The sequence below is a fragment of the Falco punctatus genome, assembly GCF_963210335.1.
Source record: "Falco punctatus genome assembly, chromosome: 1".
Lineage (NCBI taxonomy): Eukaryota > Metazoa > Chordata > Aves > Falconiformes > Falconidae > Falco > Falco punctatus.
In genome coordinates this window covers 77,168,338-77,186,916 of record NC_137580.1, presented here as the reverse complement: position 1 = coordinate 77,186,916, position 18,579 = coordinate 77,168,338, and the positions used below count along the sequence as shown (strand labels likewise).

The 18,579-nt window shown below is 39.9% G+C and overlaps 1 protein-coding gene across 9 annotated transcripts in view; it reads right to left on the bottom strand.

Moving 5' to 3' along the window:
* TRIM2 (tripartite motif containing 2) overlaps positions 1-18,579 on the bottom strand; it is a 129,178-nt gene that overhangs the window by 71,088 nt on the left and 39,511 nt on the right. The window contains exons 1-2 of one of the 9 annotated variants that reach the window (XM_080384894.1): positions 7,848-18,573; positions 2,981-7,815 (exon numbers count right to left, since the gene is read on the bottom strand). The exons of the other annotated variants lie outside the window; for them this stretch is intronic. The gene's annotated coding sequence lies outside the window, so the exon portion shown is untranslated. Of the gene's footprint in view, positions 1-2,980; positions 7,816-7,847; positions 18,574-18,579 lie in introns of those variants that run through there. 9 annotated transcript variants of the gene reach the window in all.

The following is an 18,579-nucleotide window of genomic DNA, read 5'->3' as shown; positions in this document are numbered from 1 at the left end:
CCCTTAAAGCCTCCTGCTTTCACTAAGAATTCAAATGCTCAGTGTCATGAATTAAGCTCTGGAAACTCAAAACTCTTACTAATCTAGAGAGCTGTTCTTTCCCAAGAGATTGATCCATTCTGGGAGCTGGTCTGACATTCTCAAGGGCAAAGAAGGGGAAATCTAGTGGATCAGATTCAATGTTACAGGCTTTGTAATCTGGTAACTGTAAGTACATTTGGGAAGAGGTCAGGGTTTCAGTCAACCCCAAATTAATACCTTGCATTAACTGCTGAATAACTGAACAAATGTGACTGCAGAACTGCAGACTAAAGACTCGGCCACAGGAAAATGTTGGCAAGGGATCCCACAGTCCACATACAGTGCACCTACAGAGCCAGGGGGAGAAATGAATTGCAGTAAAAACACAGCCCTGGGAAGCAGATCTTAGCTCTATTTCCAGCTTTCCTGCAGATTTCATTTCCCTCTTTTGTAGATTGAGGATGATATGCTTCCCAGGCTACCTGAAAGCTCAGTGAATGGATATTAGGAAATCATTTTGTTTTCACAAACTGCCTACCATCTCAGAACCAGAAAGTACAATTACAGCATATGCAGTCCATAGTAGCCAGCTTTTTTTTTTTTATGAAGGATGTTGATTCAGCCTCCTGTTTTAGCAAGCCCTGTGAATACATCTTGAAAATTATCTCTCTGGGAGAAAGACAAATCAATTTTAATCTTCTGCCTGTTTACCCTGATGTAAATCAAACAGGCACAGTCTGCCCCTATAGAGCAACCCATGTTGCGCTGAGCTCATGATGCACAAGGGGGTTCTTTCTTTAGTCAAGAGAGAGACAATGCGGTAAGCATATTTATTATTCCTAACTACATACTGAGAGAGCACAGCAAAAACTCCTAGGTGCATATTTATGCTTGATGTGTATCTCATGGCTTTCATTGTTACTGAAGTACTGACATCCTGCTTTTTTAATTTATAGACAAAAAACCAAGACTTAGTATCTATCTGATACTTAGAGAGAGTGACTGAAAACCTCTGGCTTGTGTTCACAGCCTGACACAGAAGCAGCTTATTGCTGTAATTAGCTTTAGTTCATACATTACCATGCATGCACTGTATTGTTGTAGAGGAGGTTCAGCCTCAGAGCTGAACAACTGTGAGAATCAAGACCCACGTACTAAGTGCAACAGCTGCCCATCAGTTTTATTTGAAAGTTTGTCTAACTGTCTCTTAGCCACTGCTTCCTACAAATAATATTGCTTGACTGGCCCTCTGGAATTCAAGACTCACTGAATGATGCAGTCCTTAAAAGCATTATAGATGAGTGGGAGAGTTGAGCCAAAGCTCTCCAGGCTGCGTCAAGATTGTCTGCAGAAGCTGTGCACAGCCCCAAAACACAAGCAACATGGCAAAGATGAAGGCATAACCCTCAGGGCATCCCCCTGTTGGGTACATCCATAGAGGGCAAGCTAGACAAGCTGAAAAGAACATGGCATCAGGCCTCACTTCTGATTTGCTTTTATTTTTTTGGCATGACTCAAGACTAACAAAGACCTGATTGAAACTTAGAGGTAAGGTTCTTCCTGTGCTTTTAAAAAGAGGCATAATGAACATGCTTACTTACAGCGACAGCATCTTCCCCACACACAGTTATCATGAACTCAAAACTGCAGCTGAATTTTCTCAAGATCCTGGCACTTGTGGTTCAGGAGAGAGCTGAAGCAGTAGTACTCTGGAGAAAGGACCATCCATCCCGGCAATATTGAAGTGCTGTCATAATGCCATATGGGACATTTCCAGCCTCCAGCCACGCCAAAAGAAGGATGAACTGAAAATAATGCTATAGCCTACTCTGCTTGAGGCTTCCCACACATTTTTGAGCTCAGAGCAGTCTGGATAAGCAAGCAAATCATAAGGTACTTCTCCAATCTGAACTCTGTGAGGTGCACACAGTCACCCCTAAAAATTACTATTCACACTGCCCAATAGGATTTTGTAAAATAAATGAAAGGAAGAAAAAGAAATAATATAGTACAGTGACCTTAGTAATAAACTTGAGTGCTGACAGTTTGCTCTACTGTGATGGCAAAGTCACTTAATCTGTCACATCTTTATGTTCTTCATTTATAAAATGAGGTCTACAGATGAACTCCTCAGCTACCACATGAAATATAGACACAGACTTGCCAAAACTTCAGGGATGGACTAGTTCCGAGATTCTGCATGGTGTCCAGCTCTGACAGGGACATTAAGATTTTCTTTGCTGGTGTAAAAGGTAAAAAAGAAAGTCTGAAAAATCCATCAATATTTGCAATGCAGGACTAAGCTGAAGAATACTGTTCAAACATGGAATATTTTATTTAAAATTCTGAACATTAGAAAGGAGATATTAAAGATGCAAAAAGTCAAGCTCATTCCGTATCTGCAGTTTTTTACCCTATGGAGGTATAGACATTTCCTAATAGCAGCCAGCAAGCAGGACTGAAATCTCTGAACATGACTTTGCTTTTTCTGCTGCTAGGCATATATCTTAGAATATGACAGCTCATATCAGCATTTTTGGGAGCATTCCTTTTACAGTGTCCCATTTCTAGCCTTTTCACACTTTTTCAAACAACGCCACTTACGACCTTGTGAAAATTGCTGCTGTTTGAAACATGACTGGATGATCAAATACTGGAAACGCAGCTAAAAATGAGAACTAGATATAGATTAATTAAAGTCATATAAAAAAATAACCTGGCAAGTTTAAATGGGTTGTGTCCCTATTAACTTCTTCCCTCTTGCCTCCCAGGAAGGTCTCATTTGAGATTGAAATAGCGTAGTCCTTGTAGTCATGACACTGCATACAAAGTAGCTGCTCTTTTACTTCAGAGGAAAATATTTAATAGTTGCCTCTCTGAATGACAGCACCTACCTGCCTTGCTAAAACATGCCCTTAGTCTTGTGAGAAAAGCCACAATGAGACAGAAGGCTACTTACTAGTGTTCCATAGAGTCCACGCAGGAGTATCAGAGACTGAAACTCACTGTGCCTCTGATCAGAAGATTTAGCTCCCTGCAGCATTCAGACAGTTGGTCCCATTATGGCCATCAGGCAGCTGAGTTAAAGGGTGGCCTCGCACAAACATAAACAGCTTGTCAGCACAAGCCAAAGAGGTGGGCCTGCCCTGCCAGCCACAATGCGAGCCAATGATTAGCTTCTTCGCATTCTGGGTGTTCAAGATACTGTGTTTCATTCTTAAGCGGGGGAACAAGAGGGGCTGACTAGGAAGGGCTAGTGCTTGACAATGTACTGCTAGACAGTAAAATGCTTAAGGCAGAAATAATAAAAAAAAATAATCAGTCACTTCAGGAAAAGCATGTTTGCTATGTAGTCATACACACAGAAACCCCACAGGCATCCCCAATGCATTGTTCTTTTTAGGTTAATCAATCAAACAAACAAAAAAATTGTGGATTAAATTTAGCCTAAATTCACTGTAAAGAAGTTTCAATTGCAATCTCCAGTTTTTCTTCTCTCCACCCTTTTTCTTATTCTTGTATTTCCTAATTCGCTTGTTTGCTGACACTACGGTTTCTCATTTCTCTGTCACAAATGTCTTACCCTGACCTTCGTGACCTGACCCCCCAACCTTCATTGATTCTCCTATGATTGCTTCTCTTCACCTCCGTATTAATTGCCTGTTCTTTTGGTCCTTACCATCCCAAAAGAGCACAGTCACAACATAGGCACCTTAAGGCAAGGCTCTGTGAGACAACCATGCTGATCTAGCAACTGAACGCTGTCAGAAGGGGAGGTGTTGAGTCTCCCCTTTCTTCAGCACCACACCGTGCTCACCTGTCTGTCCCCCCACATCATTTCAAGGAAAGGTAATGTTGCAGGGCAGCAAATACTTCCTTGGCAGTTTAGCGATCTTAACAAAGAGACAAAAGAGATACTGCATGGAGTGAATACTCCCTGAAACTTAAGCTCCCTCCGATCTTACCTCAGCCATCTATGATCCCACCTGTCTCCCCAAGTTCCTCTCTCCTTTATTGTTTGACTTGAGTTGTTCCTAGTTAATTGAATACCCTGCTTACAGCTGCTGATCCTAATTCCTGCCAGATTGTCCTACTTTCTTATGCCTCTAGTTTGGCTGTGAGGCTGGTCTGCCGCCAAAACAGTCTCATCAAGTCTCTTACAGTGCACCCCTCCTCGCATAAATATCACGCTTTGTACTTCAGCCTCAACCTCTTCGAGCACTTCTGCTTTGGAAATAATTAAAATCCTTCTTAAAATCCATGCCATCTACTGGGCTTTCGCTCTGACCTTTCCGATTAATTCTTCTCTCCGCACCTACCTCTTCCTCTCTTACGTCCCAAGGCACCTTACTTCCTGTTATATTCTATCCAGCTTTTACTATTGACTCCTGCATTTATAAGCATGCATTTCTATTTTTCAGCTCACTGCTTTTCTCCGGTCTCGTATTTTACCCTGTGTTTGAGACATACAGTATTAAATGCCTTGACAGCTCCTTATTTTAAGATCGTTTTCTGGGGACAAATTAAAGCAGTCCAGTCACACCACATTCATTACTGTACAGTCTTGGCACAAGTCATTTCCCTCCCCCTCCGCTTTGGTAAAGAAGCAGATGCTGAAGTTTACACGTTGTTCAGATGGGAAGGCATATCGCAGCTCTCAGGCTTCTGCTGACAGGCTGTGTGCGAGTTCTGGCACATATCGCTGCATCACAATGTGCTGGGGTCACGTTTGCAAGATTTTCTTCACGGTGCGACATACTAGGCACATTCTTCAACGATATCTGAGATTCTGGTGCAACTGCACAGCTCCATCAGCTGCCACCCAAATATATCACCTGCACTGCATATACTTTTATCCAGATTTTCTGCTTAGTTAACCCGGCACTATCCACATTAACAACATTATTTTGCCAGAACTCTCTTCTTCTAGTATTTTTAACATGTAAATCTCTGCCCAGATCCACTGTGTGATCACAGTATTTGATTACTTTAATTATTGTGATTACTGAGCCTGGATCTTATTCCCAATGCACCTGTATTGTTCTCCACAGAAAACTGTGTAACTGAGGTCATCTTTTGTTCCATACCCAGCCACATTGCCTACCTCCCCATGAAAGCCATGCTTTCTTATCCTGAGCTTCAAGGCCTTTTCAGAGTTTCTCTTTCTTATTGATCTGCTCCCACAGCTCTCTTCACCACAAGGCCTGTCTTTTCAGCCTTCTCTCTTCCTACAAAGCTCTTTTTTTTACCTTGTCCTCTATACAGAGAATTCCCTGCTTCATCAAATCAAGTTATCTAGTCTCTTCTACAATCCACGTGTCACAAAATACAGAAACGATGTATCAGAATGAGAATAAGGAGCAATAAATATGTGATAAGTCACTCCAGAAAGAGAGATGTTTCATCTGCATGTATAAATTACATGTGCAAGAAATTTTCTATCCATCAACCATATACCATGTTATGCACCTTACACTGTTAAGGTATTTTTACCCAACATGACAGGTATCAAAAGCCCTTGAAGGATATGGATCAAGTGCCCAAACACTGTACATCAAATTGTGAAAAGACTGCTATGAAAAGACTGTTTCTAGATGCCTAAGAGAAAGCAAGCTAGCTATAGCATCTCTGATTCCCATGGCAATTTATTTAAGATGCTAATTCAGTGTAGCCACAAACAAAGACACAAAAGAGAGAGCAAGAATGAGCTGATTTAGTGGACTACATTGAAAAGGCACACTTTAGACAAAGTCACCCTGGGTATAACTCCTGTGACTCCGCTCACAGAATTATGCCAAGGGTGAAACTGTCTCTTTGTCCTTAAGTCTTGTATGACGTAGGAAAATTGTTACCAGCACTGCCAACGGTACCAACCCAAGCACCATCTAAGTGAGATGGCCAAGCTGATTTAACAGCCTACTTTTACCAAAAGGTTCATCCTGCCCCTTCTTTTCATTGCCATTCCCGGCTGCACAGGCCTGCCCCCTCCCTTACACATGTTCCAGGAACAGTGTGAAAGCTCACAGACCAAATCTGTCTTGCTGAATATGTTTTTCAGACAGGTTAATCATCTGACTCATCTCTCTGCCATACTAAACAGCACAAAAGCCAGCCGAGGGAAGCAGTAAACACAAGTGGCTAGAAGAAGGAGAGGGAAAGAGGTGGAGACCACAATCACCACTTTTTTTTTTTTTTTTCATAAGCAGAAAGCTGGCTGTCATCCCCAGAAGCTACCATCCATTCTGAGGGGAAACCTAAAACTATGAGTCCCATAACCACGCCACTCCTAAACACAAGGTCTCAAAAGCTCCTGTAACCCCTTGTTTGATTTCCAGCAAGCACTAAAATGTTTTATTGAAATGTATTTCCCACAGAAAGGTGAGACACTGTTTTAATCAAATGAAGTTTCTGAAAACATAGTCATCATTTGATTTCTTAGGAAAAAAAATGTATATGAGAAAGATTTTGGTGAGCAAAAAAAGGAAACATTTGTCTGCACCTGAAAACAGAAGGTATTTGTGTTATGAATCATCAGAATTTAACTGCCCAGTCCCTAGGTTGCAGGCTCCATTGGGTAACATTTTCACTGTATCCCCTTCCCTATTACTATCCATGTATCTGGCTTCTACCATTTATTGTTTGCTTGGTAAAATTATTTTTTTTTCCTTTCCCTTTTTGTGGCCTCAGCCTAACCTCACTCCACCCTTTCTTCTCAAAACACAACGCTAACTGCATGCCATTTTGCTTGTCCTCTGCTTCTCCCCTGGGTGCCAACAAGGAACCTCAGGCCCCCCGAGGCTCAGCCTGACCAGTTCACATCTATGCCTTTGCTGGGAGAAGACCTCTCCTGCTTCTCCAGCAGTAGCTGCAGATGCTGCAGGATGCAGTAGCATTTTTGTCATGTTTTACTGGCCTGGTTTCAATTATAAAGTGGGTCACAAGTTATTCCCAGAAAGCACACAAGCTCAGGCAATGAAACACTTTGGGTAGCGACAAAAGTAGTGAAACTCTGTAGATGAACTGTTTCGCTTTTCTTCAAAAAGGGAAAACAAATGGCAGAAATGGCAAGGGGAAGAGATCATGTGCAGATGCAGCACACTAACATATGAAGCTACAATGAATGGGAACTTGGGCTTAATCCCAGCTCAGACCATGTGCGTTTTGAACTTTGAGCTCTTGGACCATTTCCTAATTAGAGAATGAGTGACACACTGTGGAACTATTTAACCCTTTGGTGGTGCCTCATGAGGTCTAGCGAATGCCAGAAAAGACTCCTTGGAGGCCACATCTGGCTACAGGAAATATCCCTGTGCTCCAAATGGCTTAGTGAAACAGCTGCTGTCAGCACCTCGCTCTTCATGGCTCTCTACAGAGAAAGGTCAGGCTTACAACTACTCCTTCCTGCACTGCCGAACAATTGCTGGGATCTCCCCATAATCTGCCAGCTCCCCATCTAGAATCTGCCTTTCTTCAAGGCTTGCCATGTCTCCTCCAAGCTCATCAGTAATGCCACACCAAGGATCAGATCACAGATACTTGCATGAACTTAATAGTGTAAATAATGCCACACTGCACATAGACACTGCTTCTCTATTCACAGGAGTGGAAAAGCAGCAGATTGTTACAAAACTGTAACTGTAACCAAAAATATAAACATAGCATTAGAAGCTGCGCGGAAGGAAACAAGGGTTATGTAAATAATGTACATCAACCGCTGTGGTATGATTTCTATCCCATCTGACTCTCACTGGTGCTCCAGTTAGATCCAGACTGGTGATTTCACCTTTTATACCCCTCTCTCTATATATAAATATATATATAAATACATATAAATATATATAAATATATAAAATGCTAATACTATGTCACAGAAATACTGTGTGGATACATTTATAGTGCTTTGAAGCTCTCACTGATGACATTTTGGACATACAAACTGTTCCTATCCTTATTGACTTGAGAAATGCATCCTTTGAAAGCCAATAAACAGGGTAATTGCTTTGGCAGGATAAGTTTTGTTTAAAATTTCCTGCCGCCTTTAAGGTCACTCATTCTAAATAAAACACAAATACACTAACAAAAGGAGAGGTGCCTCCAAAAATACATCCACTGTGGGTAAAGACTAACTTTGGGGTTGTAGAGCACAGTAACCCTACAACCTCAAATTTCACCTTTGCAAGTTTTCTCCTTATTTCCTCCTGTGGCCTGGTAAGAGGTGGTTCACAGGCCGCAGTTGCCACAGGGCTTGGAGGAGGCCTTTCAAGTACAAACTATTCTTTGCACATGCCTTTCATTTGCCATGTAGGTGTGCTTTACCTTACTTGCAGACTAAGGGCCTCAATTTCACATCTCACCTGGCGGTTTGGTAGTCTGAGAGGTTTTGAGCCTCAAGGTTTGTCTAGATTGCACTGTGACAGGCAGGGTAGCAAGAAATATCAAAGCTAGCACTAAAATATCTGTCTAGTACATGTGTTGCTGAAGTACTAGAGAACTCAGTCAAGAAGTGAAGCAAATTAGCCTGTCTTGGGCACCATGCTGCCATAACTGTGCTTCTATGCCCAAGCTGGCTATAAGCTACCTTGAGCCATGCTATACTCCACTATAGGCATTTCTCTATTAAATTCTGTGAGTGAATCTAGATATGACATTTACATTCCACTGTTGTCCAGGGGTGATGCATGCACTTTTAGTGGGATTTTCCAAACAGTACTGAAATACTCCTTAGGTATCATTAGCTTTAGAGTTCACAAAAATATTTCAGAAGGACAAACGTTTTGGCTTTCAAGCAGACCTACATTCAGAGTTTCAGGTGCTTCCAAAAAGAGCCCCTGACAACAGCAGCACACAAATCCACCCTAATTTCAAATTACAAGATGACTTGTCTCCAAGGAACTCTTTTCTAGTAGTATAAACATTTCCAGCAGTATCTTTTCAACAGATAAATCAGTATGAAAAAACATACCATCTCCCTTATTAGGTATGACCTTTACAATGTGGGCTTGTTCACAAGCAAAAAGAAATAGCATCCCCAGCTCCTCACACTTCTGTGTTGGCTGAGATACTGCTGCTCATACAGAAGAACTCAAGGGAGATATTCAAAATAACTCTTTTGTCATACAACAAATAGATATGATTAATTAAAAGACTGCCTTCAAGATAGCAGTGGCTCCTGCTCCCATTATAAACCCTATTCATCTTGAACTCTGCAGCAAACATCCCACTTGCTTCTTTGGCACAGAACCAAACCTCTGCATCAACAAGAGCAAAGGATGCTCAGAGACCAGAATGCATTTGCCCATCACAGGAAAAATTGCTCAGATTAGCAATGCAGTGACCTTGATTCAAAGAAAGCACTTTAATACATGCCTTTCTTTCATGCATATGAGAACTCCCGCTGATTTCACTGTCACATCAATGAGGTCAGCCATGGATTTAACCAGGAGCTAAAAGGAATTAACTCCCTACACACACACTTACCCTGAATAATGGCCAGAGTGGTCTGCGCCTCACAGTGCAGATGTGACTTGTCCTTCCCACTCCCAATGTAGATCAGCGGTTTACCTCTCCCTGAATGAGACTATCCATGTGGTTTATGTCGTGTGCCTGCTTGCTGAATTGGAGTGGGATACCAAGAAAGATGCTATACCCAGCTTATTTCTACACCCCCTTTCTACCCAGCAAGCCTAGAGAAAGTGTGCTAGTTACCCAGCATGCGGAAACACTTAAATAATTTAAACACTTGGAATGGAATGGAGTGCAGAGGCACAACAAAGGTCAGAATCATTCACTTGAATGAAGAAATGCATTTAAAGGATGGTGATGTGTACTTATAGAAGCCTGCAAGCAAACACGACAGTCCGTTTTCAGTATCCTCATATAACGGGCTAGTAAGAGGGAAATTTGATGAATTCCAGGTGTTCTCAAGTGATGTTCCTGGTGATTACCCATACCCCTATAAAAATAGGGCTGTGCTAGTTCTTAAGCAAAGCTGTTATAGAGGTATTCTGAACAGCAGGAGAGAGAAAGAAGACCTTAATATCAAAAGACATTACAAACTCTAACCATGCAGGAGAACCCAATTAAAGTCCCCTGATCCAAGCAGCATATGGCTAAAACTGTCATGTAATCAGAACCAAACCACCCCCATGTCTGGATTTAATTATGTCATGCCATTTTATAGCAGCCTAAGAAAACTGAACTGAAGGTCAAAATAATCCCAGAGTAATTCTTCAGTCAATCACACATGTAAGAACTTAGGTAAAAACGGGTAACAGACAATCTCAGCAGACTGAGCGTACAAAGGTTCTTATTAAAGGCATGAACAACAAACAAGTCTGTAGACAAATGGCTCACTGCAGAGTGAAAGCACCAATGCTATCACAAATTTCTATATAGTCTACAAAACTCAAGCAAACCTGCTAAACTAATGTATACTGATAGAACGGAGCTCTGTTTAATATGCTCTCACTGACTTGAAAAGAAAAGGAATTCACAGAATGCTAAAATGTTTCAGAAATTTTGTTATGCATTCTGCACATATTTAAAACATATTGTCCATAAGAAAGTATTTTTATGAGATTGTATGTTTATATAGCAACTGTAAGTTACGGGGGGAAATTTACATAAGAACATACACATAATTAATATGGAAGTACAAAGGACGTGACTAAGAATTAAACATGATTTTTAATTTTTTACTCAATGTGAGTCTAAAATCAACCAAATTATATCTTTTTATTTGCAAACAAAAATGTATAGATTGATTCCTTGCAAATGTTAATGGAGGAGGGAGGAACTTAAAAGTTTTTTGATGTATTACCTAGCTAGCAAAGTTTGGGGATATTGTATATTCTGTCTCCAGCAAATAAATAAAGTAAAATGTATATGCAAAAGCAATACCAACACTATCTAAATTAGTAAAGATCTGAATATACGCAGAATGAAATAAAATTAAAATCACTATAACCTGGATCCAATATCACTATGATGTTTTTATAGTAACATGAAATCAATTCCATTTCAGTCTGCTTTTTGTTCTACTCTTTTAACTTTCATCTAAAAAAAGCCCACCTCTTTCAGCATTCAGTCTTCTTACTGGTCTAAAAGTAATGAATATGCTGCCTCATTCCTTGAGCAAGGACTCCCTGATTTCTGTTTAAACAGTCACAGCTTCCTGACTGAAGCCCAGTGCTCTACCAAGGCCTTTGTGTTGACCCTGTCTACGACATGGATTAAATTATAGCTTGCATGCTGTGATTCTGTTTGCATGTAAGGAACAAAACCTGTTGTGAAGCAATACTGCATAGTACCCAGTGTCTGGATGAACAGCAGGCCTTGAAAATTTCTGTGCATTCACTTGGGCTTTTCTGTGTGCTTGTCAATATCAGCAATATGGCACATTTAAATGAGGCTTCTTGCTTTGAAAGGATTGTTGCTTGCTCTTGATTGCTTTCTGACTCAAGCTCAAGTCAAAAGAGACCTCACAGGAGGTGGTGATGATAATTGCAATATAATTGCTAAAATTAAGCAATTGCTTGTGTTAATGCAGTTATTTTAAAGCTGTAGCTCTTGGTCATTTTGAGGACAGGTTAAAGAAAGCAAAAGGCACAAGTCAGCCAGAAAGGAAGTTTATCTTGCACGCAGTCCCACTGGCATCCCTAGATATGATGCCTAAAACAAAACACATGCGAACCCCTTGATATACCAGAGGATTCAAGAGCAGTAATGTGCACAATTCAGAATAACAGGATACTAAAAAGGAAATACTATGCATATTCAAAAATCTGTTTAACTTTTGAATAAAGGAAAAAGTTAAATTTTCCCAGTAGCATTCTAAAAAAAATGAAACTGAAGATGTATGGACCAATCTTTTTGCCTTTCAAGTCATTCCTCACCCACAGTAACCTCAGCCTCTACAGCAAGTTCCAATATCACTTTTTAGAAGGGGAAGAATCTAGAGATATTTAATACCATTCTCAACAGAATGAATTACCATTCAGATTTTTTCTAAGAAATCTTGTTACATCTATACTGAGGAACCTCCTTGCTACATGGAGGTACTGAGTGCCATGGTGTCTACCCAGAGAAGTATTTTGTTGTCAATTATCCATTTTTAGTGCATTTTGATAGTATCACCTGTAAGCATGGTAATTTCATATTTCTCCATTAAGTGCTCCTGCTTTCAGCAGTTAATAGACTGACAGTCTTTAGTGACTGGGGTGAAATTTTTCATTCTAGATGTTTGCCCCATTAAAAAAAAATCAGCCAAAATCACTGAGTTATTTCTGAGAACAAGACTAAGAAAAATCAGATTGCTTTGCATGTAAAAACTTCAGTGCCTTTATTTGAGAACCATTAAAATCCTCTCCTTTGCAGTAGGAGTCTGAACGCTAAACAACAGGGAGAGGCTTTATTCCAGAGACTATCTTTTTTAGAATTACATGAATATGTACACTAACACCACTGTGTCCTGATGCACACTCATTTGAGAGATGAATTTTTGATGTCATATAGGCAGCTTGCTTTCTTTTCTTCCCTATGGTTTGTGTAGCACACCACTGACACTCTGATTTACCTTTTTTATGCTGAGGATGTATTGATATGAGTATGTTTGTAGCTATTTATGTTTAGTTTTATTTGACACTCATTAACAAAATTACAGAATCTGAGAACCACAGAATCACTCGGGGCTGAAGGTTCCTCTGGAGGTCAGCTGCTTCAAACCCCCTGCTCAAGCAGGGCCACCTACAGCCGGTTGCTCAGATCATGTCCAGTCAGGTTCTGAGTATCTCCAAGGATGGAGACTACAGCATCTCCAGGCAAACTCTGCCAGTGCTGAGTCACTTTCACAGAGAAAAAACATTTCCTGATGTTCAGACAGCACCTCCTGTGTTTCAGTTTGTGCTCATTGTCCCTTGCCCTGTCACTGGGAACTACTGAAAAGAGCCTGGCTCTGTTCTCTTCAGACGCTCCCTTCAGGTGTTTGTACACATGGATAAAATCCCCCCTCAGCCTTCTCTTCTCCAAGCTGAACAGTGCCAGCTCTCTCAGCCCTTCCTCATAAGAAAGGAGGTCCCATCCCTTCATCATCTTCATGGCCTTCTGCCGGACCGTCCAGTATGTCCATCTCTCATATACTGGGGAGCCCAGAATTGGACACAGCACTCCAGGTGTGGCCTCACCAGTGTCAGTAGAGGGAAGGATCAGCTCCCTTGACTGCTGGCAATACCTCTCCTAATGCAGCCCAGGGTACCATTTACCACCTCTGCTACAAGGGTAATATTTGAAAGAAAGCCTGCTTTGGGACACTAGTTTTTGACACCAATTCAAGACTTGTGTCCTCATTGTAAAAACAGGCAATGGGTCCACTTCCAACTGTTTTTCTTTTCCATCTACAAACCACTATAACATCTATAATTTATAAGAATAACACACACCTGGATTTGGGCACAATATTTTTGATTAAAGACAAAGAAAAAAACCTCTGGAAGAGGTTAGGTGAGACCAAACACTGCACATATTTCTTTTCTGAAAAGTTCTTTCTTCTCCATTCACCTCTCCTATGTAGCAAGCCTCAATCAACAATTACAAAGGAAGACAGATGATTACACGTAAAGAGATAAAAACAGAAACTCCACTCAGGGAGGTATGTTGTTCCAAGAAATAAAAAAAGATATTAAATACTCTGTAAAGTCCTCTAGATTTATCTGTAGTGTGGTCAAATTCACATAAAGGGTTGCACCAGCGATGGCCATAAGGACAAACCTTGACCAGAGGAAGTTATTAAACAAGACACATCAAACTCAGTTCAACAAAAGAGGACAGAATTCACAAGGCACTGAAGGAAACTCTCTGGTATGAGGATACATATTCCCATGGGCACCTCACTCCTAAGACAGTACCTTTACATACAGCCCTACAAAAATTCCCCAACACAAAATATTGCTCTTCTTATTGCATATTGTACTAACACTATTTCCTCAATGTCAGGGCTATTCCTTCCCTATTTACAACTGTGTTAGGCAGCTGAAGAAGGCTTTGCAGGTTAGCAAAGGAAGGACTTGGTCCAGACAGAGCCAGTGGAATCTGTTCAGTGAATGAAGCCAAGTGAATGGGAAAAAAAAGAGACTCCCCTGTCACTGTATTTCTCCGAGTTGGCTTTTAATGGGATCATACTTTGTTCATAGTAAACAAAATGGCCAACAATTGTTAGTAGCAACAATGAAGCCATTCATTGTGCCTTTTGGAAAATGATGGATGGAGTTTCTTGTACCATCCACACCCCAGCTGCACTCTTTATCAATTCCTCCTTCATGAAAATTGTGCTATTTGAGCATCTGTTCTGAATCAGTAGATAAACAAACCACTATCGACTTCTTGTACACATACCCATTGACAGACAGACCTGTAAAGAGACAGCAATCCATTAACCTAGAGAATTGCACTGTCAGTGTGATAGGCAGCCCTACACCTACTTCTAATCTCCATACCTGATTAAACCAATCAGTTGAAGGGCTGTCTTGAGCTCTCTATATAATCACCCTTATTTAGATAGTTCACCAGAAGCACAGAAGATCACATAGCGATATTGTGCCACCTGTTGCTCTGGCAACACTAAAACTTCCCTCAGTGACAAACAGAGGGGAAGTATTGTTACAGGAGAAGGCTTTCCAGACAACAGGGTCACAGCAGTGTGGGGTCTCTTCTGCTGAAGTATCTAAACAATCTTTTCCCAGCTCCATAAATCAGGGCTGCATAACATCAGCTCTGATTCTCCTAGGGCTAGCTGGCTGAGGATCAAGGAGCATCAAAAACCTTTCTTCTCTCTGCCCTCCACTTGCAATCAGGTGAGGTCCTCTCTATATCTAACTGCCCTCACATCATCAAGAACAAAGCAAAACAAAACCTTCCAGAAGACATTTTAAGGACAGAAAAAAATTTTAGAAGCATTACCCTAAGCCAATGATGCAGCCCTTTGCTGCCCCAAGAGGATAACCTCATACTTCCCAACAAATAAAACTAAGTGTTTTACATGGCGGTCCTCCCTTATCTACACTCTGATGCTGACCGACAACTGAACATTTCTGGAAAAAGGAATTAGTTGCAACTGTTATTTCAGTGCATGAACAATCAAGGTCAGAACCAAAGCAAACCATCATGAGCCTCCTAATTGCAATGAAAGTAAGGATTTATTTTCTCATCAATAATTATTGATTTCTAGAAGACCTACGATGTCAACAGCATGGTGTTCATTATAAGCACTATGTAAAGCTATCCATGTTAAAAGCTTCACTCTGTTAACTCTCAACATGCTCTTAAAAAACAAAAAAATGCTGAACAGATCCTCTGTTTCTTATTTTAATTCACACAATCTTAATTTTACGGAGAAAAAGAATACTTTGGCTATTCCACCCAGTAGGAACACTTATGTTTGGAAGCCCCTTTGGGGTAAAATTTTGCCATGAGAATATGCAGTACGAGTTACATTCACTTATAGGATGCCTATGTCTTGGCCTAAGGTTAATATGTATATTGACCTGAGAACTCCAAACACGCTAACATAATATGGGTGTTAGTTGATCTAATTCTTTAATCAATTTTCGCCTTCATTGCTTCACTTCTACATAGCAATTACCTAATGCCTCAGCATTAACTAAGGAATAATTTAAAATTTGAGTGCTACACATACTGCAACAAAGCTATAACAACCTATGGATTCAGATATGTCAGTAGGGCAACACTCTGAACATCAAGGGAGTCAGCGTCAATCTCCTTGTTCAAAAAACTAGCCCTGCCACCTAGGAGGAAGTACTTCACTGCAACCTGTCAAGGCACAGCCAAAGACACAGTTTTCAGTGAAACTATCTCCACCCAAAGAAGAACGGAAGTTGGTTCATTATAACACATTCAACAGAGGTAGCTCACTTGCAGTCTGTAGACCCTCTTGGTTCTTGAAAAGGCCCCTTGTGTGAGTGAATTCCCACTGAACTGAAGGGGAGGGGGAAAACAGAACAAAAAAAGTATAAAACTTGTTTGAATGACTCCCCTAGATATATAAAGGGGACTCAAAAGTACTGAAGCCTTTAAATTAAGGCTATCCATCTTTCTAAAAGACAAACAAACTGCTATGATTTGGTTATTTCTGATTTACTGTCTTTAAAATTAGGTCATTACTTTTAGGAATGCTTTGAAATACATGAATGATAGGACAGGATTTCAGAATGTCCTTAACAGTAATCCATACCACTCCTGTGGATAAATTATTTTGCCCTTGACCTTCTAGCTTATCCATTTTGGAATCATATTATTGTCTCATCAAAAAAGAGGCACCTGTGTTAATATTACTGAACTAACGAGTTCGGCAAAACCCTTTCAAAGTACTAGCTAACTAGATTGATAAACTACTGCTTTACCCATCCAGATCAAGCTGGATTTATGATTAATTGCATGCTGCCAAATAATCTTTCAGACTGTTTTATTCATTGTTCCCTGTATGCAAAAAACCCAAAAAAGACATTTGATGATTACAATAGCCCTTCATGTTTGGCAGCTTGCATTCATTTAGATTCTTTCAACTGCTTTATGGAAGGGACAACGGTGCCACTGTCAGAACATATTTAAATTGTGGCTGACACCAATGCCCACGGTTAGTTTTAATATGTCACCATGGTTATACAAGTTGTAGTGTCAATGCAAAAAGAGAAATTATTGTAAAGTTCAGTTTCAAACTGAAATTATAAAATCTTGGGAAATACAAGGTATCAGATGTTTCAAGCTGCAATTTGGCCCTCTGGGATCCTTTAGATTTTTTTTTATTCCTGCATATACAACTAGGTTTATGACCTCATAAGAAAAATGGCACTTAGAAAGCATAGTGGGTTGTGCAATATAAATTTCCAGAAAGAATAATCATAAATTTTTGCTCAGTTATATCAGTTACATTGCTCAGTTAAATTATAGATACTATTCACATGCTGCAGACTTGCCTCATGGATGATCTGAAGAGCATACAAACTGAATAAACTAAATATTTTCAGAACTGAAGAGTGTATTATAGTATGGCTTTGTAAACTAGAGATTTGTTCTGACTGATTTCAGATGGCAGATTCAGTCATAGTTTACAGGTTTAAAAACTACTGCATACCCTACACCATCCTGTTCAAACAAAAGGTAGCAGAAGAGGTGATGTTAACAGCTATGTGACTGCTCCTGAAATCTTCTTGTAAGATGAGTAAGGAGCAGAGTAACAGGAAAAATTGGCCTTACAGAAAAAACAGAGGAAGACTCTCATCCCATATTATGATCCCCCCTGTTCACCTACTAGAATCACAGTACATAATCCATGATGAGTCAATTAAGTCTGACAGCCATGTGTCATGTCGGTGCTATTACATGTCAACAATTAACACTGAAATATAGATCCTGTAAATAACTGCAGGTAAATGTACCTCATTAAACTTAATAATGAATATTATTACCTTAGTAATTAAGTTTATCACGAGCCTTATTACCTTAGTAATTGACAATAGCGTCTTAATGATTGTAATGGGAATCTTCACCAGCGGCCCACAACTATTTTGTAATTATAGTCATGTTTTGGTCAGTCGAGTTAATTTCAACTAATATACTTTATTAACTTAATAGCGAAACATTAGCAGCCTAAGGGAGATACTCCAAGTAAATCAGTAAGAAGGCTTTGAAATAAGGTCACAGTAAGTGTATGTCATTTTCTTACTTTAATTACATGCAATTTCAAGCCCATGTCTAGGCAAACTCTGGTATCCTGACAACTAATTCAGTTATAATATACTAATGACATTTGTATTCTGAATTCAGATAAAAAGCCAAACAAGAAACTTGGTAACTGTATGATAAGAGGGTTTTGCTTTATTTTTAATATAGCTTGCAAGCAATCTGGGGGCAAGGATTACCTTCTGTTTCTATACAGTACCTGGCTCATTGGCCTTCCATTAGAAGTGTTGCTAGATGCTACAGAAATAGTAAAGATAAATAATATAAATGCAGGATAAAATGATAATACCATTGGTGCAAGTGAGAATTTCATATCAGGCGTAATGACTGATGTTTGATGAACTGATCTGACACTGTACAGCTGCTCAGGAAACAACCAAGCCCTGTATAATTGGATTTAAAAGAAATTACAGCTGCTGCTGTTATTTTTCTCAGATTTGTTTCTTCATGCAAAGCCCACAGAAACAGCAGCATCCCTGTATTACTTTTCATCCCTCTATCACTATATCAGGGATTATTAAATAGATTGTGTCTACATGTGGTTTGCTGTTTTAATATCAAAATTGAAAACTCAGGCTAGCTATCTGTGTTAAGTTAGGTTAATTGGTACCTCAGTTACCTTTTTATCCCTCAACTAGATGAGCATAATGTTTTTCTTCCAGACAGGTTTTTACATCTTAGTAAGTCTCAAATCACAGAAATGCTTGTGGCAAAGCAGGCAGAAATTTAAACATGGGAAGAAGTGAGAAAGGAAAGGCAGGAGGAAGGATTAATTTTTGTAAGATGTTTATGGGAATATGTCCTTAC